The 7,115-nt window shown below is 31.4% G+C and overlaps 1 protein-coding gene across 5 annotated transcripts in view; it reads left to right on the top strand.

Moving 5' to 3' along the window:
- LOC102886519 (probable ribonuclease ZC3H12C) overlaps nucleotides 1–7,115 on the top strand; it is a 64,098-nt gene that overhangs the window by 15,817 nt on the left and 41,166 nt on the right. The window lies entirely within an intron of this gene.

Below are 7,115 nucleotides of genomic sequence, written 5' to 3'. Positions count from 1 at the left end.
TTCATAGTGGCAGGAATTAGAAGATTCCTCCTACTGAATTAAGCTATAAAGTAGTAGCTACAGTAGCAAGGGATAAATAGAAGAGAACCCAAGGGAAAGAAGGCGGTATAGTCATGTTAAAGAGTTTCTTTTTGATGTACAAAAGAAAAGGATGTTAATATGAATTTATAAATATTGGCCATAAATATTGATCTCTAGTTAGTGCATAGCTTAAGATTTTTTTAGATTTTAGTCATAACTGCTTTGTATGAATATATATTTTTCATTTTTATCTTATTTAATCAAATTCAGTTTTATCAGAAGTCCATTTACTAAACCATACTAGTGGCCTTGATTTATCTTTCTTACTTATTTCAGGGTTAATACCTTTTACTCATGAAATTTCAAAAAGTAGTACCACCATACCAACAAAAAAAGAAAAAAAAAGATTAATTCTTTAACTTTATTAATTCCATAGTGTTCATATGCCTACCCAAGACAAAATTTGAATTCTGTGTAATTCATTTTATAATTTGCAGTATTATAAACTGCATAATATTAGAGATTCTTTATCTTTGATGGACTTATGAAATTAGACTATAGGCTTAACTATTGTAGAAACATTACAGTAACCTTCAGTAGAAAAAAATAGTTCTTGCTTTAGAAATTGGTTTGACATTAGAACGTAATAATTACATTTAGTTAAAAATATTTTCACAGATTTTTAAATTTTCTTACATTTTTGAAATGACATCCTTTGATAACATATGAAGCTCTTTTGAGGAAAAATATCGAAAAATTGATCTACAATATTATACTTAATTTTTACTGGAAACAAGAATTATTAGGCTTTTAGTAGGCATAAGGAATGCTTTTTGTGAGATGACTGGAAATTTTTTTCTGTGTAGAGTACATCTTCCTCTTATGTTTTAAATAGAGAAGAGCTCATTTACATTTGGGCACAATAAGGACCTGGCTAAGAGTCCCAACTATATTATGTTTTTCCAAGTATTCACAAATGACCTTAATTGCGAATAGCCTCTGTGTTTGTGAAGAGAGAGATGGATTTAGATTGTTTGGGGTACTCTAACCAAATTCCGTATCTTTAGAGTTCATGATTCTATAATAGAAAAGCCTAGGCTCTGGATCAATTAGCCTAAATTATAAAATTGTATTTTAAGAGCAGCTTTTTCCCTTTACACTTGATTTGCTCTAGAATGAAAAGATATGTGTGTGTGTACTTCATCACTTACATAGGACTGCTCTATATTTTCTCTTTCTTTAGTAGGGAAATAGTCTCACAACATCTGATGATGTTTAAATTTGATTGAATATTTTTCATAATCAGAGGCCACTCAAGATATAACTTAGGCATCCCTCAATAGCAAGTATTCCATAGCATTATAAATACTGCAGTCTGGAACTCATAATACATCAGGGATAACAAGCTTCCTCACTGAGATGGCTGATTTTTGTATACTTTATCTCCTTGAAAAATACCACAATATTTCTTCTTTATAAAGTCAAGTAGTTCTTGAACTGGAATTTAAGTATTACATCTTATCAATTTTATGAAGTACAAATAATAAAGATTTTGATTTTATTTAATTACATGATTAACTAGTATGCATCATAAAAGAATTTTACACCACTATTTGACATACATAAGATGGCTATTCTGATGATTGTAGGTTGAAGTTAGTTGTGTGTAAATGTACAGTTTAGATGAGTCATTGGACCAAACTCATTTTACCTTACTACACTAAACTTTCAGCGAACTTTTTAAAATAAATTTTGTTTGTAAGGTATTAAATCTTTTCCTTTGGCAGTCTTTCATCATCTCTCTGTTTTTCCATTTTGTTGTATTGCAACAAATTAACTTACAAATATTTTATATTTCTCAGTGTTTCCAGGGAAATAGTTTTATTATACCTTCTGTCTCACCAGTAACTCATTTATGAAAGAAAAGGGATTGCTACAGTCATTAGTTACTACTTTGACACATTTCATTTTCTTTATTTCTCAAAACAATAAGCTAATAGACTAGAGGATAGCCTCAACTTTTGGGAAACATGCAACTTTTACTACTTTAAAGTATAATTGGTTTCTTTGTTTCATGCATTAAAAACAAGGAGGAAACGCTGAAGTCTGCCCAGGCCAGGTGTTTCTTGTTGGCAGCCTGCTCCCTAATGACTCTGTTCTCAAAGAGCAGCTGCCTACTAGTCAGCTTTGTATGGCCTATTGTTGCCGCACATTGGCAGCCTGCTCCCTAAGGACTCTGTTCTCAAAGAGCAGCTGCCTACTAGTCAGCTTTGTATGGCCTATTGTTGCCGCACACCCCTCGTTAATACACATGCTGCCCCGGGGCAGACCCCAAGAATGACATCAACTTGCTTATCTTCAAAACCTGGACGCAGGGTGCTGAGGTTGGCTTGCATCTGCCTGGCCAACTAATTGTGAGTTTTCTGTCCTACGATTGGCTGTTATGCCACTCAGTAATAGGTTAAGCAAAGACATTGCCATTCCATCTGTTCAACCATTCATTGTTCTTGCCTGCCTGGAAGTCTGCAGCTAAAATTGTGTTAAGGAGTTACTGCTGAAGCTGCTGCAGAAACCCGTATCTTTGCATTTTCCTGCTAACGTGAGTATCTGTGCCTTGAAAGTTAAATTTTTGTAAATATTTAAAGTATTAGTTTGAACTCTGTATAAAATAGGAAGCACCTCAAACAAAAGCCTACAACTTATTACATGGTGCCAAAATGCCAGATAATTAAATTCTTTCTGTAAAATATGTCTGTGAAGCAGATTTTTTACATTTTGAAATTCTGGAGTTTTATAATTACAGCTTCATGAGCATTTGTAGGGCATCAGGCATGGCATGTAATCATTGGTACTTAAAGATAAGTTATAACGTGTTCTGATATTTAGATGAACAATGAATTTAGATTTTATCTTGTCACATTCTTATGCTTCTTAAGGTGTCACTGTCAGACACATGAAATGATAGTAAGATCTGATGGATTTTTCCATTGTCTTAAAAACCTAGCTTGGGAAGATGGATTGATTTAGATAGATGTTTCTAATAGCTTTTTTGAAACAATGATAATTAAGCATTCAGTTGCTTTGTCAGCAGTTTCAGTACTCATGTATAGTTTCAAATTTTTTCTCTTCCACCTTTTCCTTTCCTTGTACTCATTTCAGATATTAGATTGAAGATATAATTTCAAGAACTGTTGTTTTCAGGAGTTCTACAGTGGGGAAAGGAGACAAAGACTTTTGTCTGTCAGTTGAGAGGGAGAGAAAGAGCATTGAGGGTTACAAAGAGGTTTTCATTTCTACCACATGCCCTATTGTGTGAACATATGCATAAGTCTATTGAAAGTTTTCAGAAGATGGGCAGGCCACAGTTGCTGGTCTCCTGCAGTTCCAGTAGACATCTGTTGCCCTAGAGCATTAACCAATCTGTTCAAAAGGACATCTTCCTTTGTTAGCTAGAGGGATGCAGACAACAGCACTCACTGAAATACAATGGTGATTAAACACACAAACTACAGCAGTAGGTATTTATTACATATTCATTATTTTCATTGTTCTCTTAGTATTACCATTTGGGTAACAACCAGAACCCACTTTATGGCATTGTAACTTTACATTGCAAACAAATAAATTGATTTAACAAGTTTATGGTCTAATATTCCTGATTAATATGAGGTTCTTTAGAATATAAAAAAATTATTTTTACTGGATCTGAGAAGGATTACCCAAGTCATCTAATGAGAACTTTCAGAAAATCTCACTAAACAGGGAATTTGTATGTATGCAACAAATTTTTGGAATTTCTGTGTATGCAACAAATTTCTAGTAAATAACCATTATGTCCTTAACCTGCTAATGTAAAGTTTCTTTTTAGCAATTAAAACAATTAATCACTTCATCATCATCTATAAAATTAGCATGAAAATTTAGTTCTTTTTCAATGAACGGTATTATTTGATTTTTAATGTATTAGGCCTTTAGTAAGGACAATTGTTTTAGTTTTATACACTATCTGGAGAGAATCTGCAGTTTTATATGTGTAGAAACCTTTTTTCAGACTATTATATTTTTGCTGGTTATTTTTGTGTTCATGAATATAATATGTATATAGTACATTAAGGTCAGTTATAATGAATTCCTGATATAAAGATTAAAAAGTCATATTTTTTGGAGTTTTTAATAACTATCAGTATAAACTCTTATCTACTTTGTCTGTGAAACTTTGTCTATGCTGCTTCTACGTGAAATGAGGGAAATTACCCTTATTAGCTAATAGCTGATTAATTTAATGATGGTTTATATGCACTTGCAATTGAGTAATTACAAAACTTAAAAGTCTATTTCAAAATTAAAGAGAAAAATTTACTACTATATATGTAATCATAAATTTTGTGATGTAATTAGTGTCTTTGTTATCTTTTATTTTTCAAAATTATATCGATCTTTTTTAAGGCATTGAACAAAAGATATCATTCTTTGTCCTAAGATATCTTATAATTTCTTATAAGTTTTACACATTTATTAACAAGTACTGCAGCATATGAAAATATTTTATGAGTTTTTAAATCTCAGCATTTAATTTTTTTGGTTGATTTTAAGATACTGCCAAATTCTTTTTTTTTTTAAGTGCCATATTAAGTTAAGACAATCATTTCTTAATTACATGTGGTTAAGGAAGTATTTTAGAGACTAAAGTTTTCAAAAAACCAAATCTTTACCATTTGGGTCAATACAAATCATTTTCTTCAAATTTGTATTATGTAGTGGAGAAGATATATGCAATTTATAGGCCTGGTCATTGAACTCATTTGCCTTTATTTGCACTATGTCATATTTAGTCTATTGATTTACAGGATCTAAAAATATTTAATTGCTTGTTTAGTAATAAATGACATTGAATAACTTTCTCTAAGGCAACCAGTGAAATCTGGGAGATTAAGAGAAGCCTGTCAGTATGAAAAAAAGTTAAACCAGAATCTTTGAAAAAAAATTACTTTGCCACAAAATTAGATGTTAATTTTTTAAGTAGACTAAATCAAGCTTATATTTATCCTTAGTATTAAAAATCATGTTAGTCCAATTACTTCAGACTTTTTTGTTTAAATAGTCTATATAAATTTTATGAATTATCAGAAGGTGAAGTTGTGTGCAAGTCACTAAATACATTCATGTAGAGAAGAGTTTTATCTGGCCTAACATAAAAAGCAAACAACAAATAATCCTATTTTTCTCTCTATTTTATGATTATAGCCATATAATAACTTATAGCAGACTAACACAGTGTCATCCATACTTTTTTTATACTTGACTGAAGGTGATATAAAAAGATTTAAATGCCTTTTTAGGGTGGATAATTTTCAGTTTAAAAACTTACGGTATTTGGTTTTGTTTCTTTGAAAAATGAGAGAATTAACAATTTCACTTATGCTTTAAACATAACATTTCATTCTCATTTTCCGCACTGGCTCTATTTTTCATAAAGTATTTATCTTATTTGAAATTGTCCAAAAGAAAAACATCACAGCTCAATATTAAAATAATATTTCCTAGTTCAATTCAGAGATTTGGTCTGTGAGTTACTATCTCGAATGATCTCACAATAGCACACTTATGGAAAACCCAAACTTCAGGGGAGATCAAAAACGCTGCCCATTAAATACGCTTCCTGCAGTCAGATGTTGGAGCTTCCAGATTGGTTCGGCAGCTGCATTGTTCTCAGAGGGTAAACCAGAGGCACTTAAGTCCCAGTCGCTTTAATAGGCTTTTGTTCATACCAAATTATTCTTTCACTGTGCTAGCATCCATGATGGCATGTTAAAAGAGTACAACTTAGCAACAAGCTTCTGGTTGCCAGGCAGCCCAGCTTCCAATAGGTTTTTCTTGTTTAAGATACTTTTGGTGGGAGCTTTGTGAAGGCCACAGTGCAGATTTTCCTTTTAACTGTATCCCTTTATTAAGAGGCCGTTATGATTTGTTACTTGTGTTTTGTTGTCAGTATATTTCAATAGTTAATAAATCACCGAGTATGAAGATTTGTTTTCAAAATCTCTTTAATTCTAAATAATTGGGCTCATGCATATCCATATTAATAGAAATAATTGAAATGGATACAGCTTAATAATGGAGCAGATGTATATAGAGCCCACCTAAGGAATATTACTTTTTATGAGTTGTGCAATCAGGAGCCAGAAGAGTTTGATGGATTTTTTAAAAACACTAATGAATACTACATTAGTAGAACAGTGATTAAAGTTATGTCTTAAGGGATAAAACCTGAAGAAACTCCTGCAAGAAGTGTGTAGTTCTACCCTGAAGGAATTTTAAGTGTCTTGTATCAAGCTAAAGATTTCCATATTCTATTCTCTATTATTTACCATAATTAATATAATTTATTTCATTGTGTGGAAATATTTCACTGTCTAATAGGCTTACCATGTATGCATTCAAATGTGTCATTTAGAAAACCACTAAGCATTTTCTCTTAACAATTATAGAATACCTCTTTTCTAGTGTAAATAAGATGCCGAAGAGCTTTAGAATATGTTTTTCCAGTTTTCTTTTTTAGGATATTTAAATAGGTGTTTTATGACAGTCTCAAGTTCATCTACCACTGGCTTACTAATATTATTAGTAATGGAATTGCCTTAATAAGTAAACTACCAGTGTGAATATAGTCCTTAAAATAAAGTACAAGAGAAAATAATATATTGCTGACCTGTTTCTGGTAGAGAAAGAAGTTATTCCCAATAGATTTTAAGGGAATAGAAAACAGCAAAAGCATTTTAAAGAGTAAAAACATTCCTGTAAGGGGAAAATAGGAGAAAAAATGACTTTTTACCCAAATGCAGATAATGGTTCATTAATTATTTGACATAATATAGAAATATTTTCTGCCATAAAATTCAAGAAATTAAGATAACATTATTCAGTGTACCTAATTATTGCTGCTAATTTTATATGAAGTGTTTCATCTCTACTTTCTATAAATGCGCATACAATAAGAAAACATTTCCCCATCCCCTGGAAAGAAATAGACAGTAGTATCCCTGGCAATAAAGGTAGTGTAACATTAAAAATTGCATTCTGTTACCATATTTCAT

Source organism: Pteropus alecto, unplaced genomic scaffold (assembly GCF_000325575.1).
Source record: "Pteropus alecto unplaced genomic scaffold, ASM32557v1 scaffold188, whole genome shotgun sequence".
Lineage (NCBI taxonomy): Eukaryota > Metazoa > Chordata > Mammalia > Chiroptera > Pteropodidae > Pteropus > Pteropus alecto.
The sequence above is the reverse complement of the archived record's forward strand: the minus strand, read 5'-3'. Positions and strand labels throughout refer to the sequence as shown.